General features: G+C 37.9%; 2 protein-coding genes across 2 annotated transcripts in view; one reads left to right on the top strand and one right to left on the bottom strand.

Annotated features, from left to right (window-relative positions):
* Nucleotides 1-16966, bottom strand: part of CHRM5 (cholinergic receptor muscarinic 5) — a 74015-nt gene extending 57049 nt beyond the window's left edge. Inside the window, exon 1 of the mRNA XM_084861854.1 lies at nucleotides 16289-16966. The gene's annotated coding sequence lies outside the window, so the exon portion shown is untranslated. The remainder of the gene's footprint in view (nucleotides 1-16288) is intronic.
* Nucleotides 1-18806, top strand: part of AVEN (apoptosis and caspase activation inhibitor) — a 144551-nt gene that overhangs the window by 45255 nt on the left and 80490 nt on the right. The gene's annotated exons all lie outside the window — the stretch shown is intronic.

Below are 18806 nucleotides of genomic sequence, written 5' to 3'. Positions count from 1 at the left end.
AACAATCTTTCCTTTCTTACAACTAGACCTTGAAGTGGGCCGGCCCAATTGGCTTTTCTCTTTCAGACCTCCTGAGATGCAAGCAGGTGAATACGTAGAAATTTGTTCACTCAACTACTGGTGTCTGCACCGTTCTATGTGTTCTGTTGTTCTGAGGCAGGTTCTTCTCTGTTTTTGCTGGTCCGGCGGCACGGTTTTCATCAGGGTCATCATGGTTATCAGCTTTCACTCTCTTGCCCTGAAACTATACTTTTCCTTTAATAGACCCAGCCGTGGCAGCTTTAATTTCTTTTCCTTTTCATCTGTGACCTTTTGATTTCCATTTGTTTAGGGATTCTTGTTGATCCTCTGTGATTTTTTTCAGTTCCGCTTTTCTACCTCTCCCTGGGCGTCCCATATCTCTCCTTTGTTCCTGAATTGTAGGTCACCGTTATTGGCGTCGTAGTTCTCTAGTACTTCTTCAGCTTTTTTTTTAAAAAATAGGATTATTCCCTCTTTTGTTTCTCTGATAAAGTCTATCCTTTTCATTAGTATTTATCTATTAAATTGATTGCAGTGACATTGGTCAATATGAACATGTAGGTTTCAGGTGTGGGTTTCTATGTTATAAGATCTATATATTGCAGAGTGTGCCCCAGCATCCAAAGTCACATCTCCTCCTGTAAAGTCCATTTAATTTTACTTCCCCACAATTTGAGAAAAGGAAATGTGGATCTACTCTTGAGGTTTGATTTATCACCCACAATTTCAGTAAATATCCTCTCTTCTAGAGTTTTCATTTCAGCATCTATTGTACTTCTGTTTTTCTTCTTGTTTAGCTCTTAATTTAGTTTACATTTTATTTTGCTTCATGCTTTTTTTTTTTTTGCAAAGTAGTCTTACTTGAATAGTATTTGAAGGCACATGGCTTTATGCTTTTGGACAGGTGTTTTTGTAAACTTTAGCATTTTTAGTATATCAGACATTGAAAATATCCATTCCTTAAATGCTTTGTGTAATGTTTTACTCATTTGAAGATTTTGTTTTTGACCCTTATCTTTTAATCTTTCTTTTATGTCACTAAGGGTTGCATCAGTTGGGAAGTCTTTTATATAAATGGGTCTATTTTTACATAATTCTTTTATGAGTCATCAGAAAGACCTTTTATACTCATGAGAGGTTTGCATGGAGAGCTTCTGCTTTTTATCTTTATCTTCATTTATTTCCTTTGATTTTCTTAATGCTTCTGTTAAAGTTTAATATATTGAATTTTATTATTATCTCCACAGGTATCCAGATTTCATTCAATTTGACCAATTCCTTTAAATTTTGTCTCATAGCAAATTAGTTACTAAAATAATACTTGATTTGATGATAGATTTTGCTCCGTGAGTAGCCATTTTTTCAGTCACCGTTTTCAGTTTCAACAAGTGAGGAAAGCTGTGGAGTTGCAGAATATCTTGAACGTGGACCCATTTAACTGAGTGGCACTGTGGCCCAATTATTTTTTTAATTTTAGTTTTTTATGTTTTTTTTCTGAAGAGTTGCAAAGATACAAAGAATTCCCTTATCCCCTTCACCTAGGACCACGGTTGGCAAACTGCGGCTTGAGAGCCACATGCGGCTCTTGACACAGCCTGGGTGAGTCTTTTTTGAAGAAGTGGTGTTAGAAGAAGTTTAAGTTGAAAAAATGTGGCTCTCAAAAGAAATTTCTATCATTGTACTGTTGATATTTGGCTCTGTTGACTAATGAGTTTGCCCACCACTGACCTAGGGTGATATCCTTTTCCTGTTCCAAATCAGGACACTGTGTTAGTATTTATTTATCTCCTTAGTCTACTCTAATTTGTGGTAGTTTCTCAGCCTGTTCTGAACCTGTCACTGTTGAACAATACTGGTTAGGTATTTTGTAGAATGTCCCTCTACTTGGGTTTTTCTGATGTTTTCTCATGGACTAAGGCTGTGGACTTTAGGGGAGAATACCACTGACATGATGTGCCTCCCTTGTTGGATCTTATTAGTGAACACATAACACCAACACGACATTACTAATAATGTTAACTTTGATCACTTGGTTACGATGGTGTCTGTCAGGTTTCTCCATTGTAAAATCACTTCCTATTATCTGTTTATTTGATGAGTGACTAATTGCTATTCACACTCAGGAGGATGGGCATTAAGCTTTATCTAAGGGAGAGTATGAAGGAATTTATGAGCATATGTTAAAACAATGACTGTAAATAGTAAGTAGCCTGAGGCTGTGCAAATACCCGGGTTCTCTCTCTCTCTCTCTTTTTTTTTTAATATATATATTTTTATTGATTTTTACAGAGAGGAAAGGAGAGAGAGAGAGAGAGCTAGAAACGTCGATGAGAGCGACCAGCTGCCTCTTGCACACCCCCTACTGGGGATGTGCCCACAACCAAGGTACATGCCCTTGACTGGAATCGGGACCCTTCAGTCCACAGACTGATGCTCTACCACTGAGCCAAACCAGTTTCGGCGGTTCTCTCTTATATATATATTTTATTGTTTTTTTACAGAGAGGAAGGGAGAGAGATAGAGAGCAGAAACGTCAATGAGAGAAACATCAACTAGCTTCCTCCTGCACACCCCCTACCGGGGATGTGCCCTGCAACCAGTGTACATGCCCCTGACCGGAATCGAACCTGGGACCCTTCAGTCTGCAGACCGACGCTCTACCACTGAGCCAAACCGGTTTCGGCTGCCCGGGTTCTCTTTAAAGGCTCAGGGGAACCAGTTCTCTCAGACTGAGTCAGAGGATTGCCTCAGATAAAAGTTCAAATTGTAGATGAATGGGTAGAGAGCCAACGAAATGTGACTCAGCCGTTAATAAGAATGAAATCTTGTCATCTGCAATGATATGGATGGACCGAGAGGGCATTGTGCTGAGTGAAGAAAATCAGAAAGACAAATGCCAGATGATTTCACTTGTATGTGGAATCTAAAAAGCAAAATAAATGAACAAACAGAACAGAAACAGACTCATAGACACAGAGAGTGGACTGATGCTTGCCTGATGGGAAGGGCATTTGGGGGATGTGTGTAAAAAGATGAAGGGATTAAAAAGTACAAATTGGTAGTTTCAGAATAGTCATGGGGATGTAAAGTACTGTATAGAGAATACAGTCAATAACAGTGTAATAACTATGTATGGTGTCAGATGGGTACAAAATTTATTAGGTGATCACTTCATAAGATATATGAATGTCTAGTCATGGGGTTGTATACCTGAAATTAATATAATATTGTATGTCAACTGTAATTGAAAAACAGTTATTTAAAAGAAAAAGTCAAATTGTGATTATTAAATAATTGACCTTTTTGTTTAAGCTTTATTGCAGAGCTATCTATATTATAAACAGTGCTGTTCAAGTGTTATTGACTCTTCTGTCAATTTCTTAAAAGAGTGGAATCATTTATGTTAACTGAAGGGGGTAATGAGGGCACATCTGTGAAACAAGGTAAAATATCAATAATTGATTTTAATTTCTTCCTCATTAATTAGTTACAGAATGCTTACTTTCATCTCAGCATTTGTGGTTACCAGGTTAAACTATATATGCAGGAATTGGCAGAAGTAGGTTTATAGTTGTTGGAAGGAAAATAAATAATAATACAAATGAATAAATAATAATAGAAGGAACAACTATAAATCTACCTTTGCTCATCTCTGTTTATATATACACGAGTGCCTATTATGATCTCTGAATGCATAATAATCTGGCCATTCAGTGTATATCCATCCTATATATGTGGTGGAGGGGGCCTCTCGGGACCCCTTGGGGGATGTCCACCTGCTGGCTTAGGCCCGCTCTCCACCTAAGCTGGCAGTTGGACATCCTGGACTGCAAGAGGGCACAGGCTGGGCTGAGGGATCATGACTAGGGGAACATTACTCTTCTTACTTGCTACTTGTTTCATTTATACTGAAAAATATGGAAAACAAAATATGGACTTATTTCAGTCCTCTGACTTGTATTATTAATAAAGTTACTCAGGTGCTCTAATATGAAAAATGAGTTTTTCTTTGCTGCTTATAATTATTAACTAGGCAAAAAGATAATTATGTGTTAAACTATGTATCATGTGTATGTGCAAATGAAATTCATTAAGGCATCACTTGTTAATATTTTTCATATTCTAAGATTCTTTTTTTAAACTGTACATCTTATTTTTTTAAAAAAATATTTCTATTGGTTTCAGAGAAGAAGGGAGAGGGAGAGGGAGAGAGAGAGAGAGGGAGACAGAGAGAGAGAGAGAAACATCAGTGATGAGAGAGAATCATTGATTGACTGCCTCCTGCATGCCCCCTCCTGGGGATCGAGCCCGCAACCTGGGCATATGCCCTTGACTAGAATCGAACCTGCAGGCTGATGCTGTATCTACTGAGCCAAACCAGTTAGTGTTGATGATCTCTCTTTTAAAGTGACAGAGTACTTATTTGCAAAGTTTCTGAATCCCAAGCTAATCTTTTTTTTTTTTTTTTTTTTTTTAGTTTTGATTGGAGGCTTGAGTGATATCATTTTTAGCATAGGCTAGTTGTAACTATATAAAAGTTATATTTTCTCCCTTATATTTGGAAATCAGAATGGTATTGCAAGTTAGTAATGCTTTAATTTGCATGCTATTTAAGTGGGATTTGGGAATTAGCTAAGGTATTTGCCTATACCTATCCTTAGAGCAGGAAGTAATTTGGGGGCTCTCTCTGTGTATAGATGATAATGATAAGTGGACCATGTTGTGGGGCACATTTATCTTCAGACCTCCACCTCTTTTTCCCTCTGTGGCACTGCTTTTCTTACCCATTAGGTGCCTGACTACCTATTTTAGTACCTGAGGCTCTTATGCACTCATTTATGCTTTGCCTGCTCTTGGGCAGCGTCTCCTAGGAAACCCAAGCATGTATGTTTAATATCCATACTTTATGCTCATGCTGTACATGGCCAGCAGGCCACACACAACTAGGGAAATGGGAGGGAGTGTTGCTTGAGAGGAAGTCCATTTGGAGTGTTCATGAGTGGGACTGTGTGTATTAGGACACCCTTATGTAAGTAAAGCAACAGGTAAAATGAAGTCATTTCAGAGTAGGCTGCTTGGTGAGCTCTTATCAAGTGAAGACACTCCCAGTGCACTGGTAGTTGAGTATTTGAAAGGTATGCCGCTAACAAAGATATTATTAAACTGGTGTGTGTAGGAGTATGCATGTCTGTCAGCTATACCGTGTAATTCCTAAATGAGAATTTGCTGTTCCTGATGGAACTTTAAAATAATGTGTTTTCAGCGCTACATATTTGATTTTCTTGTACCTAATCACCACGCTGCCTGGTTGCTATGAACCATACTAGTTTGCAGTGGGATCATTTAATAAAATAGCACTAATTCAACTAGACTATTCGAAGTCTTCTCTTGTGTTACCTTTAGGCTTTTTTTTTTTTTTTTTTTTTTTTTTTTTTTTTAACTTGAAAACTCAAAGTCAGAGTGAAAAAGTGACTTGTTTCTTGCTTTGAAACCAGAGAACAGATAATTAAAAACTCTCATTGCACAATGAATTCACAGCTGGGACAAGTTAGTGTTCACCTGGAGGGTTTCTTCCAATACCAGTTTTCAGCCTCTTGCGTTGCTCCTGCTATTCAATAACCAGCAGTTGACTTAAGAAAAACATCAGTCACATATAAGTTGCTTTTTCCCTGAGCACGTAAGGTCTCTATTGCTTCTCTGCATGTGCCTTTTAGATTCCCTAGGGCCGTGGTGGGTAAACTGTGGCTCACGAGCCACATGCAGCTTTTTGGCCCCTTGAGTGTGGCTCTTCCACAAAATACCATGGCCTGGGCGAGTCTATTTTGAAGAAGTGGCATTAGTTTAAAAAATTTGGCTCTCAAAAGAAATTTCAATTGTTGTACTGTTGATATTTGGCTCTGTTGACTAATGAGTTTGCCGACCACTGCCCTAGGGTGCGAAACTATGTTCTTTCAGTTGAGTGATATTAGTGTATCTTGAATTTTTGGTGTCTTTTCCCTCATTCTTCAAGGAGCATCATAGAATATACATCCAGAAACAGAACATATTATTTGGTCCATATCTTTTCACTTTTCAGATGGGGAAACAGACTCATATAAGTTGGGGTTTAACCTAAGGCCACATAGATATTTGTTGGAGATGAATTGCTCAGCTAAGTATCTTTTCTATAGGTTCACAAATAGTGTGGTTTCTAAATCATAGAAATATACATTCCACTGAATTCCAGTTTTTATTTGGGAGAGGAATTTGAGTAGATTTCTTTGGATAAACTATTATCAGATTGGTATGTAGAAAGGAAGTAGAGATAATTTCTTTTTGTTCTGAGTTAAAAATTCGGAATATTTTCAAGTGTATAGATACTCCTAAATATGTTAATATTTTTTTCATAAATATTCATAGAGAGTACGAAAGAAACTTGAGGTACTATATAAGCCAAAAGGTCCTAACTGTTGTCTGTTTTTGATCTGTCTTATTCCTATATTCCAGGAACACATTGTTTTAAAGTAAGTTATTAACTTGCTACAACTAGCTTGTGCCTTTGTGACCACAAGTTCACGTATTTCTTTTCTACGTAAGAAATCATTGTTGAGAGTTGATTTCCTACCCAAGGGATCCTGTAGTATTGATTACTTTCCTTCTATCCAGATGTCACTGTGTCACAGGAAGCTGACTCAGGGGAAAGATTAAAGAAACTAGCCTATGATTCTGTTGCCAAGGACATTGTTTCAAAAGTTCTTCTGGGCATCTGAGAAAGAAAAGTACAATGAATGGTTTTCTGTTTTTTTTTTTTTTTTTAATTCTCACCTGAGGATATGTTTTTTTAAAATTGATTTTTAGTGAGAGAGAGAGAGAAAGAAAGAAAGAGAGAGAGAAGGGAAGGGAGGGGAATGATGAGGAAGGAGGGGAAAGGAGGGGAAAGGAGAGGAAGGGAAGAGGGAAACATAGATTGGTTGTGGCCCCCATGTGCCCTTACTGGTGATTGAACCTGCAGCCTAGGAATGTGCCCTGACTGGAATTCGAACCCGCAGTCTTTTGGTGTATGGGAAGACGCTCCAACCAACTGAGCCACCGAGTCAGGGCCAATACATTTTTTTTTTAAATCTTTGTTTCAGCCATATCCAGCAGCTCAGTTGGTTAGAGTGTCATCCTGATTTATCAAGGTTGCGAGTTTGATCACCAGTCAGGGCACATACAAGAAGCAACCAATGATGTAGCCGGGTGACTCAGTGTTTGAATGTCAATCTATGCACCAAGTGGCCTCTGGTTCAATTCCCAGTCAGGTTGTGGGCTTGATCTTCAGGGTGGGTATGGGGGCTGCAGAAGGCAGCTGATTGATTTTCTATCTCTCCTTCTCCCTTCCTTTCTCTCTACAACCAATAAAAACATACTTAAAATTTTTTTTTTTTTTTTTAAAAAGAAGCAACTACTGAATGAATAAATAAATGGAACAACAAATTCTCCCTTTCACTAAAATCAATTAAAAAAACCTTTGTCTTTTGTCTTGGTATTTACATTTATTTAAAGCAGCGTTTTTCAACCGCTGTTCCTGGTGTGCCGTAGGTGCAGACAAGACAAGAATTTTATAATTTTTCACTATTTTGTTTACTTAATATTTCATAATAAAGTAATTATAAAATACTTTCTTTGTGTTTATTTGATTCCTATTCAAGAGAATTACTTTATATATAGTCAATGTAGGCACAGAGTTAAATTTTTTAACATTTTCTAATGGTGGTGTGCCTCGTGATTTTTTTCATGAAACAAGTGTGCCTTTGCCCAAAAAAGGTTGAAAAACACTGATTTAAAGTATTTGTATTGAAGATAATTGTATATTATGATTACGAAGGTCCTTTTCCTGATACTTAGAAACCTTAATAAAGATGTATAAGTTATACCTAGCTCTAACACACTTATCTCAAATATTGCCTGCTAGAGTTTTTCTTCCCAGACCTATTTATGGAGGACCATGAAAAAAATCTGATGCAAAAATGGCAAAACTTGATATTTGTTAAAGCTGAGAGGTAAGTACACGAGTTGAAATAATTGATAGTAAAATATTTAAAAATAAATATTATAGATTCTCAAGAATATATTTTAAAAGACTTTAAAGCCTTTTAGGGAGAAAAAGAGATTGCTCATTTGGAAGATTAGGTTCAAAATAGGAATTATTTGAGATTTTGGAATAACAGTTATGAAACTTCCTTAGTATATAGGAAATAGTGCTGGAGATGATCAGTAGATGGAAATCATTAATTTTTTACATAGTCATAATAAAATGTTACATAATACATTTATGACATAACTAGTGGCCTGGTGCATGGATTTGTGCACACTGAAAGGAAATTAATGCCGAAACCGGCTTGGTTCAGTGGATTGAGCGTCGGTCTGTGGACTGAAGGGCCCCAGGTTCGATTCCAGTCAAGGGCATGTGCATTAGCTGCGGGCACATCCCCAGTAGGGGGTGTGCAGGAGGCAGCTGGTCGATGTCTCTCTCTCATCGATGTTTCTAGCTTTCTTTTCTTTTCTTTCTTTCTTTCTTTCTTTCTTTCTTTCTTTCTTTCTTTCTTTCTTTCTTTTTTTTAATATATTTTATTGATTTTTCACAGAGAGGAAGAGAGAGGGACTGAGAGCTAGAAACGTCAATGAGAGAGAATCATCAACCAGCTGCCTCCTTCACACTCCCTACTGGGGACGTGCCCGCAACCAAGGTACATGCCCCTGAGCGGAATCGAACCCGGGACCTTTCAGTCCACAGGCTGACGCTCTATCCACTGAGCCAAACCGGTGCTGGCGATGTTTCTAGCTTTCTATCCCTCTCCCTTCCTCTCTGTAAAAAAATCAATAAAATATATTTTAAAAGAAAGGAAATTAATTAGAAGAAAGATTTGTGTGGTAATTATGTTACTGCAAAAATTACATGTCAAAATAGTATATATAATATAGTATTATAAAATTAAAACGTGTACAATTGGTGCCAAGAGCTGTATATGTATTGCACATGTGTGAGTCAATGTTTATTTCTAAATTGCCAGTACGCATCGTATGTACCGGCCGGTCGGATGGACGTATAGTCATTCATTTAACTTTTATATATATATAGAGTCCCGGTGCACAAAAGTCGTGCATGGGGAGTGTCCCTCAGCCATCCTGTATGCTCTCCAATCTGGGACCCCTCAAGGGATGTCTGACTGCCTGTTTAGGCCCCATCCTGGTGAGATCGGGCCTAAACGGGTAGTCAGACATCCTTCTCACAATCCAACACTGCTAGCTCCCAACTGTTTGCCTGTCTGCCTGCCTGATTGCCCCTAACTGCTTCTGCCTGCCAGCCTGATCACCCCTTAGCCACTCCCCTGCCAGCCTGGTAGACGCCTAACTGCTCCTCTGATGGCTCGATTGCCCCTAATTGCCCTCCCCTTCCAGGCTGGTTGCCCTTAACTGTCTTCCCCAGCAGGCCTGGTTGCCCCCAACTGCCTACCCTGCAGGCCTGGTAACCTCCAACAGCCCTCCCCTGCAGGCCTGGTCACCCCCAACTGCCCTCCCAGCAGGCCTGGTCACCCCCAACTGTCCTTCCCTGCTGGCCTGGTCACTCCCAAATGCCTATCCTGCAGGTCTGATCCCTCCAACTGTCCTCCCCTGCAGGCCTGATCCCTCCAACTGCCCTCCCCTGCAGGCCTGGTTTCCCCCAACTGCTCTCCTCTGCCAGCCTGGTCACCCCTAATTATTCTCTCTTGCAAGCCTGATTGCCCCCAATTGCCCTCCCTTGCAGGCTTGGTCCCTCTCAACTGCCCTCCCCTGCTGTCAATCTTGCTTTGGCCATCTTGTGTCCACATGGGGGCAGGAATCTTGTGTGTTGGAATGATGGTCAATTTGCATATTACTCTTTTATTAGATAGGATATGTTTCAAAAACATATTTGAAACATGTTTTTTTTTGGGTGGAAAATGATATTTCCTCTTGAAAAAAAAAAGGTTGCTTTTCTTCAATATATCCTGCTAGATATATAGATATATATAGTTTGTAGTTTAAATACGTAAGCTCTATCTCACTCTCAAAGTCAAGTAAATTACAGAGCCCACAAACCTGGAATCAACTCAAGGAAACGAAAATGTTTGGCACTGTGTTACAGTTGAAAACATATTATAAAGGGGGCTTCATGGTATTTCCAACAGTTAAATTCCATTGATTTTTTTATACTAAAATCTCTTATTATGACAAATTCTCGGTTTCATTTCCATGCCTTCTTAATTGCAAATGATGTAATTTTCTGAGATTTTGTTAATTTTAGTAACTTCTGTGAAAATTTAGCCCACTTTATAGATGTTTAGTCCTTGTTTACCTACTTGTGATTTATGTGAATTGTAGGTCCTGGTTGCTTGATCATTGTTGAGACAACAGACTAATTGAGTCGTATTCTGCATGTCTCAGCAGCGCTGTTGCCACCTGTGCCCCCTAGGCTAGCAAAAACTATTGCGTCACATACCTCACTCCAGGAATGTTGGAGTATTTGGTGGTGTCTGTAGTGAATCAAATTCATATGTTAAAATGCAAAATACCTTTGTGGATCTTCTAGATGGCACAACAATTACAGCACATACACCTTAGGAGCCAGTCCAGGAAGGGGAGGGGAGAGCAAGGAGAGATGGGATGTGTAAGGTCTCTTCTAGCTAGCAGGGTCCTAAGCTTTCCATTTCAACCCAGCCACACTAGATCTGCTTTTGTATGCGTTATACTAGTATATCTCGATGGTTTACCTAAGATCTTGTTTGAAAGAATGCAATACTACTGAAAATGATGGGATATCAAAGGTCAAAAATGTTGAGTTGTGCACACCAACATCAACCCCCAGATTTCTGTGGGGACTTAATGTACACATCACCCGCGTGCCTGAGCATCTCTAGAGGCTAGAGGACTCCATCCCGACACACATGCTGATGAATTCTAGAGTGAATGCTGGCCTTCTTCATCGCTCTTCCTACCTTAATTTCTACCAGAGAGGATAAGGTGTAGAATAAGCTTTAGTCCTTATCCCTGCTGTGAAAGAGATCACCATTGTTGGCATAGATTTCATAGTAAATTGGATACGTTGGCTCTGAAACTCAGAAAGGAGATTGGGCTTGGGTACTTGCATAGATTCCTTCTTCACTCAGGGAGGGAGAGAGCATACATAGAACAATAGTAAGATTTTAAGTCTGCCCCTTCGCCACTCTCATCTTTGAGTAGGAAGCTGATTGTGGTATCACTTCAGTTTCTTTTGCAAAATGCTTATGCAAATTCTCCTGTAATCACTTCTCTAATAGCAGGGCCAATTTAGATCCTTTTGGACAATTGATGAAGTTCTAGATCACAATGTTATGGCAAATGTGATTTCCATATGGCTAATACAGCAAATAGGAGATATATTTGATGACTGTATTTGTACACTTCAGCTATAATAATAAAAGCGGAATATGCTAATTAGACCGGACGTCCTTTTGGACCACCTTCCAGATGAAGCCGGGGCTGCCTTCGAGGGAAGTCCCGGTCCTGGTGCCAGAGGGAAGCCATGCTGGTACCCGGGGGAAGGAAGGGCCTCTAGTAGTAAATAGCATACTTCACAGACCTGATCTCATTATAGCCAATCGTCTAGTTTAATTGCCCCAGAAAGTTCCACACTTGGGGACTGTTCTGTACTTGTCCTATTTGTTAATTACTAATGAGCAGAAGATCAGGTATATTTTAGGATTGTATTCTTCCGCTTGTTTGATGAGATTGCCCTTGAGAATGTATTAGAATACATTTCCAAATTCATTTTGCACATCTATTGATTAACTAGTCCTGTGCTTCCTTGGGAATAGACAAGTTAATGAGATGTGATCCTCATTCTTGAGGCCCTCACCCATGAGGATGCAGAGTTAGGTAGGCAGGATGAATGTATAAATAGGTTTCCAATGCAGTACAACAAGATGCCATAAAAGAGGTGCGATCCAAATGCTGTGGAAGTTTATAGGCATGAAAAACTTCTGTATTACTACAGGTTACCCAGAAATTGCTGCGTGTAGAGGACTATGTTCTTGCAGCACATGAAAGAAGACATGCAGCTGATGAAGGATTAAATGTTAGAGTAGCATCATCTAATATTCAATCCTTAGATTAGGTTCTAAGCCTGATAGATTTTAGATGATGCACCTCATCCCCTGCCCTGGCATATTTAGATTATTGCACCAAGAAAATTCTGTAAACAACTGAAGATATGGAGACAACTGAACTGGAAACTGTTTTTGATCTTCACTATCCAAAGAGCATATTATACATTCATATAATAACCAGTAAAGAGGAAGCCCATGTATACATCTGACAGTGTGACCTCAAACTATGGGTCTATTAAAGTGGTAATGTTTTTTGATTGATCTGCATTCTTGAGTTATTTCACTAACACCTCTAATATCATATGAAAAATGTAGCTTGGTAAGATGTTCAAACAACTGTTGAATAATAGTGGTAGTAATTAACCAGGACATAAGACTGGAAGAATGCTTTAAGAATTCTGTCACACACCTTTGTTCAAGCAAACTTGTAACTATAGAGAACAAGACCTCAGGTTGGCTTGTAGTTATTCATAGAATTGTTATTCTTTTCTCATACATCATCTCTATTGTCTGAGTCTAGGAGCTAAGACACAAGTGACTGTTGTTTTGAACTGAGACTGTTGCAGCTAATCAAAGGATAAACTGTACCTGTGCTCTGTGTGGAGTATTGGTTGTTCTCTGTCCTTTGCAGCTAGAGCTGCATAAAAGATGATAAAAAAAAAGGAGAGATGGTACACAGCAGCTCTTGTTTTGTCTCCTTTGTTGAGCTCTTACTCCCAAATTGTTTTTATTATTTTTGCAAATTTTTAAAGACTTTTGTAGAACACAGTAGGTTGGCTTATTAAAGAGATTTTTCCTCTTTTATGAATTCATATTTTCTTCTTCCCACCCCCATTTTATAATATGTGCCTGCCACAGATTAATTAATCTATGTCATGGGATCACCTCATTATCTTTCTTTAGGAGTCTCTCATTCCGAGAGATTATTTTTCATTTTGAATGTGTGAATGATCTTCTCAGTTTCCTGAGTAGCATCAGTATTACTATTGGAACTCGGGTGAAATTTTGCTCCTAATTCCTCAGTTCTCTAAGTTCCACTTCCATTATTGTCTGGTTAGTTGCTGGTATTTTCCTCACTCCCATTTTACCATCACCTGTGAATATTATTAATGTAATGTTTACTGCCTTTTGAAAATTATTAATGAAGAAAACTGTGAAATGGTACTTTTTATTTTTAATAGTTGATGCTGTGAAAGCATCAACTGCAATGGAAGGGTCTTTCTCTAAACTGCGCCTCTGTAGTGCCTCTGTGATACGCCTTGAAATGATAGTGCTCACATGTCTCACAGCTAGTTCACACTGAAAGGATATAATCATCTGTTTGATATCACAGCCACTTCCCCAGCTACTGATGGTGATGTCACACATCAAAGACTATTCTCTCTCAGCAGGAGACTCTGGAGAGGAGCTGAATCCCCATGATGAACTATCATCCTATTCAAAGCTGGTTGATTCATGAAGAAAAGTGGCCATAATAAGCATCAAACATGCCAGCTAGTTGAAATATCCGGTTGAATTAAGCTTGGAAAACTTTTCCATTATACTGGAATGTCAAAGAAGGCCTTTCAAAAATTTTAAGGAAAATTTGAAAGTTATAGTATTGCAGATGCCAGTAAACATGCAGTGTCAGTACCATTAAATAAAACGTTAACACTTAAACATGAATTCTAGGTATAGCTCTTAATTTTATAAACAAAACTATGTTGCTTGATATTTCAGACAAAGTTAACATACAAGGTCAACAGAGACACTAAATGGAAGTACTCATTTTGACCTGAATACCTACTTTCATCTCCTCATGGGTTAAATAAAAAGTTTATAGCTTTCAGATGTTTTAAAATGTGCAGAAGATGAGGATATGGTGATAAATATCATTGCAAGGACAAAATATTTGTTCCATTTCTATGAAGCATCCAATAACACACAATCCTATTATTTTTATAATATATTTTTACATAGCATGCATAAAATACATTAGGCAGCCATTGACTACTTCCCAAGAACCTTCAACATTTTTTAAAAATTTGTTAAATCTATCAACACAAGGGCAAAACTTCCATAAATCAAATCTTCAGGTACTAGCATAAAATTCCTTGTCCATTTGTACCCATGGGATACTAAGCAATTTTCAGCTTTTTAATACATAATTGATAAAAGTTAGCTAATTGATGAAATTTAATTAATTGATAAAATTAGCTAATATTTTTTATTTTTTCACTAAAATGAAGAGGAAAATGTAGGTTAATCCACATTACTATAGTGTTTTAAAAGCTATTTTTAAACTTCAATGATCATTATTCAGAATGGATTATGATAGAGAAAAACCTTGATTTAGATGGGAAGAAAATGACTCATTGAGATTGTTGCTGATCAGAATGAAAGGGGAGAGGAATTGTATCAGTTTGCCCATTGATTGTCATTAGGAGATAAGTCATAGAAGCAAAGTCCCCAAACTGGTGGGATATGAATCTCTGAATGTTACAATGAAGGCATAAAATCCAGAAGACTTCAGAAATATAATTTTATACCCCCTTCAATTCTGTTCATTGGAAACAAATTGTTGAACATAATGTTAGTTTCATATTTTTTTTGCTAAAGTTAATTAAATTATTCAATTAGTTGAAATATTAATATTTTTACTTACCAAATACATAATATACAGACTTTCAAGGCATAGTATCAGTTTACAAAATAGATCATAATGAGGAAAAGATGAAAAGAATTAAGGATTCAGGTAAATCTCAATGTAGGCAAAAAGTAATACTTTACTTTTAGTTAGAGCTGGTAATACAAAGTAACTATATTTAAATTTCTTAATAAACATTTTTCTTTGCAACAAATTGGTACATTACAGTGTCACTGCTTATATTTAAATTGTTGTTTTATTTTGGTCCTGGAAATTGAATTCTATAATGAATTCAGATGCAAAAGACTTATGATATTTAAGGTTATTTATAGATTGCCTTGAAAAGAGTGATGGATCATGTAATTCTCTCTATTAAAATTTGAAAAGAAAGAATTCCGTGAAATAGAAGAGAATAGTTTCAAATTTTACGGTTTTTTAGAAAAGTACTGAAAATTACTTCTGATAAATTTCCTTATATTGTCAGATCTCCATAGTTAGGTGTGAGTTGCTTTTGTTTCCCCTATCTCCCGTCTTTTAAGATAATAGGAATATATTGTTCGTTATAGAATTTCTTTATGAAAAGATTGGCCTTCGAACTTTTCCTATTGAAGTTATAAAAAAACTAATAAGGTTGAATTTTGGCTAAAAAAATCTATGTAGGGAATTAAAATTCTGACAATCCTGTGTGTGTGAGTGTGTGTGTGTGTGTGTGTGTGTGTGTGTATGTGTATGTGTGTGTGTGTCTAGAAGTCTCCTTATGGGGTGATTTCTAGGGAATTTCTAAAAGGCACTGTACCCTTTAAAATTCTTTGATGGCTTCAGTAGTTCTTTGCATTTTACAGTTTGGACCATTGATCTGAGTTAAAACTGTTAAAATACCAAACATCTTTTTGTTCTATTGTTATATTAAAAAATGTCCTTATTTAGTCTCTTATATAAAAATGCCTAGGACCTTCAAGGTAAACTCAGCCCATTCCATTGAAGGGTTATACCCAGTTCACTAGAGATCGTTTTTCTTTAGCGTGAATGAGAGTGACAGCACAGTCTGCTCTATTTTTGTTATGACAAAAATCAGTCATTGAGCTTTGTCCTTTTGCACTAATAGAAATAATATAAAACACGCATTAATTTTTTCCTGTTTTACCAAGTGTCTTCAGAAACAAATTTCATTTGAATATGTTCAGTTAATAGCATCTGTGAATGGCTCTTGTGCCCCATTCAGGGCTCTCTCCATGCATTTTTTCGAGCCATTAAATAACACAGAATTGGGATTTTAAAAACAAAGACAAAGATGGGACCAAGCCAGTAAAAATTGAATGGGGATTACTTGGCTGTTGTATTATTATAGTTAGGAATGATTATTTCATGTAGCATAAGTGAAAATAAGACTTCCCCCCAGAAGGCTTGAGTTTGCATAAGGATTGCGTAAAATTGAAATCTCCCGGCTCATTCACAGCATCAGCAGGTTTGGTTTCACAGTCAACATATAATTTAGTGTTATAAAATTAAATCTTACCTGGTCGTGGTTCGTTTGAAGCTCAGTGATTCCAAACTCTGGCTGGAAATTGTAAGCTTCGATACCTGAGATGCCTTCTCTACGTGCCTTTCGTGTTTTCTTTTGCCACTGTGTTTGATTTCTTGCAGTGCCTGTATCTGTATTCCTGGTAATCCTGTAGCTTTAGTCAGGGCAGCATGCAACAGATGAAGATTCCATTCGGATAGGGCTAGAGAAGTAGACGGTGTGTTTTGCCTTTATCAGATGGCAGCAGTTGATCTGACCACGGACAATCTGAGTGTTCAGAACTTATTAAAAATTCATTGAGTGTCTCAGCAATGAGCAATCCTGGTTCTTTCTATAGACGTTCTGCCTTCTGGAAAAGTTCCGTCCATATTTCAGGATGATACACACTCCAGAATCAAGTTGCTTAAGAAATTACCTGGACAGAAGCATTTCCTTGTTTTCCCCAACTTTTCAGTCCATTAGCTTCTTTCTGTAGAGACTGAAGGGATTTCTTCTGTCCTCCTTCTGCTTCTGTAACACACCGCTCTGCTACACTGTTTTTGAATAGGGAGGGAAAAATCCAAAAGGAAGTACAGCTTTATCACATCTCCGGACAGTGAGTGTAGTTGGCATGAATGAAGAGCTGATGTGAGCTATTCACACCAGACAGCACACTGACGGGATGACGCTCTCATACACAAAAAGCCCATTAATTACTCCTCTGATGGACAGCAGTGTGCCTGAAAGGGAACGGGGACGGAGCAGATGATCGCACTTGGCTTGCTAGGTGCTCTCGAGCAGCTTGTCACTGACAAGTGGATCCAGGCGAAGCTGCAGCTTTGGAATATGATCGGGTAGAATGGGCTAGAGGTGTTTTGGCAGACAGCTAAATGACGTATCCTGGGAGGAAAAAGAGAGCAGAGCACAGGGTTAGCTGGAATAAGGTTCTAACATGGTTTGGAAAATGTTCCTTTTCTCCTGTTAGTCCTTTGGGCTGGAGGAAAGGACTCTGCATTTAACCTATGCATTGTTTGCAGTATTTGCTGAGCTCTTTCCTCATGATATAGTTTTCCCTAAAGGAGGGAAATCATTTTAAAAAGTCTTGAGATAGAAGAGTGTGCCATGAGTTTTGAAGATTTGTAGCAGGGAAAAGGCTGCTTTCTGGGAGAGGCAAGCCTGTTTTCACACATCTTTGGGCACATGCATTTTGTTGTGGAAAAAGCATTTCGAGTCAATACTAGGTAGACAATTTTAGTAGGGTCTTCATTTAAAATGCTTCTTAAATTAGATGGGATTCTGAGTAGCTGTATAAAATAGATCTAAAAATGACAACTTCATGATTTTTGTACTTCGTTGTTGTGTTTTTTTTTTTTTTAAATATCAAAAGATGTTTTTTTTTCCCCTACTTGCCCACAGAATTTGGAGTGTTTCTGAACAATAGAATGCTTATGTTTTAAAAATTAGGAAAAATATCAAACATATATAAAACTATGGAAATATATTAGGTCTAGTAATAATTAATGTCGTTTTCTAATACTTTTTAAAATCGAATTTATTTAAACAATACAACAAAATTTAATCAACAATATAGTTGCCGTTGTTTTCTACTACTTGTGCCCAACGCTCAGGAAGCATTTTAATCCCTCTGTTGTAAAATTCTTGTGATTTTGATGCAAAAAATTCGGTCAATGCATTTTTGAGGCATTCTTCATTATTAAATTTTTTTCCAAGAAGAAAGTTTTGCAAAGAACGAAACAAATGGTAATCGGAAGGGGCAATATCAGGAGAATATGCAGGTTGAGGGAGAACTTCCCATTCCAACTGGCGCAGTTTTTCAGCAGTGATTCTTGCAGTATGCGGTCGTGCGTTATCGTGGTGAAGAATTACGCCCTTCCGATTAATCAGCGCGGGTTCTTTTTCTCTTAAAGCTTGGGCTAACCTTTCCAATTGGGCACTATACACTGCACTTGTAATGGTTTGGTTAGATGGTAAAAGTTCATAATGAAGAATTCCTTTAAAATTCCACCAAACACACAACATCACTTTTTTCGCATGCAAGTCAGGTTTTGGTGTGGGCTGCGGAGCCTCATTTTTGTCCAACCATTGAGGCTGCCTTTTCAAATTAACATACAGCACCCATTCTTCATCTCCGGTAACAATTTGCTCTAAAAACGGCAAACGGTTTTGACGAGAGAGGAGCGAACTGCAAATTGTGACTCTTTGATTACGGTTGTTGTCGGTCAACTCATGAGGAACCCATTTTCCAAACTTTTGGACTTTGCCAAGTGCACGCAATTGATTGGAAATTGTTTTTTGTGAACAATTTAAAGTTGTCGCAAGCTCTTGTTGGGTAATTTGAGGATTTTGCACCAAAAGAGCTTGAAGAGCTTCTTGATCAAAATTGAACACACGGCCTCGACCACTCTTGTCATCTAACGAAAAATTTCCCTCGCGAAATTTCTCAAACCAACGCTGGCATTTTCTGGCGCTAACTGCATCTTGACCAAGAGCACTACAGATGTTTTTTGCAGCC

The sequence above is a fragment of the Pipistrellus hanaki genome (assembly GCF_964339955.1).
Source record: "Pipistrellus hanaki genome assembly, chromosome: 1".
Classification (NCBI taxonomy): domain Eukaryota; kingdom Metazoa; phylum Chordata; class Mammalia; order Chiroptera; family Vespertilionidae; genus Pipistrellus; species Pipistrellus hanaki.
Note: the sequence above shows the minus strand (reverse complement) of the source record. Positions and strands in the feature narration are given on the sequence as shown.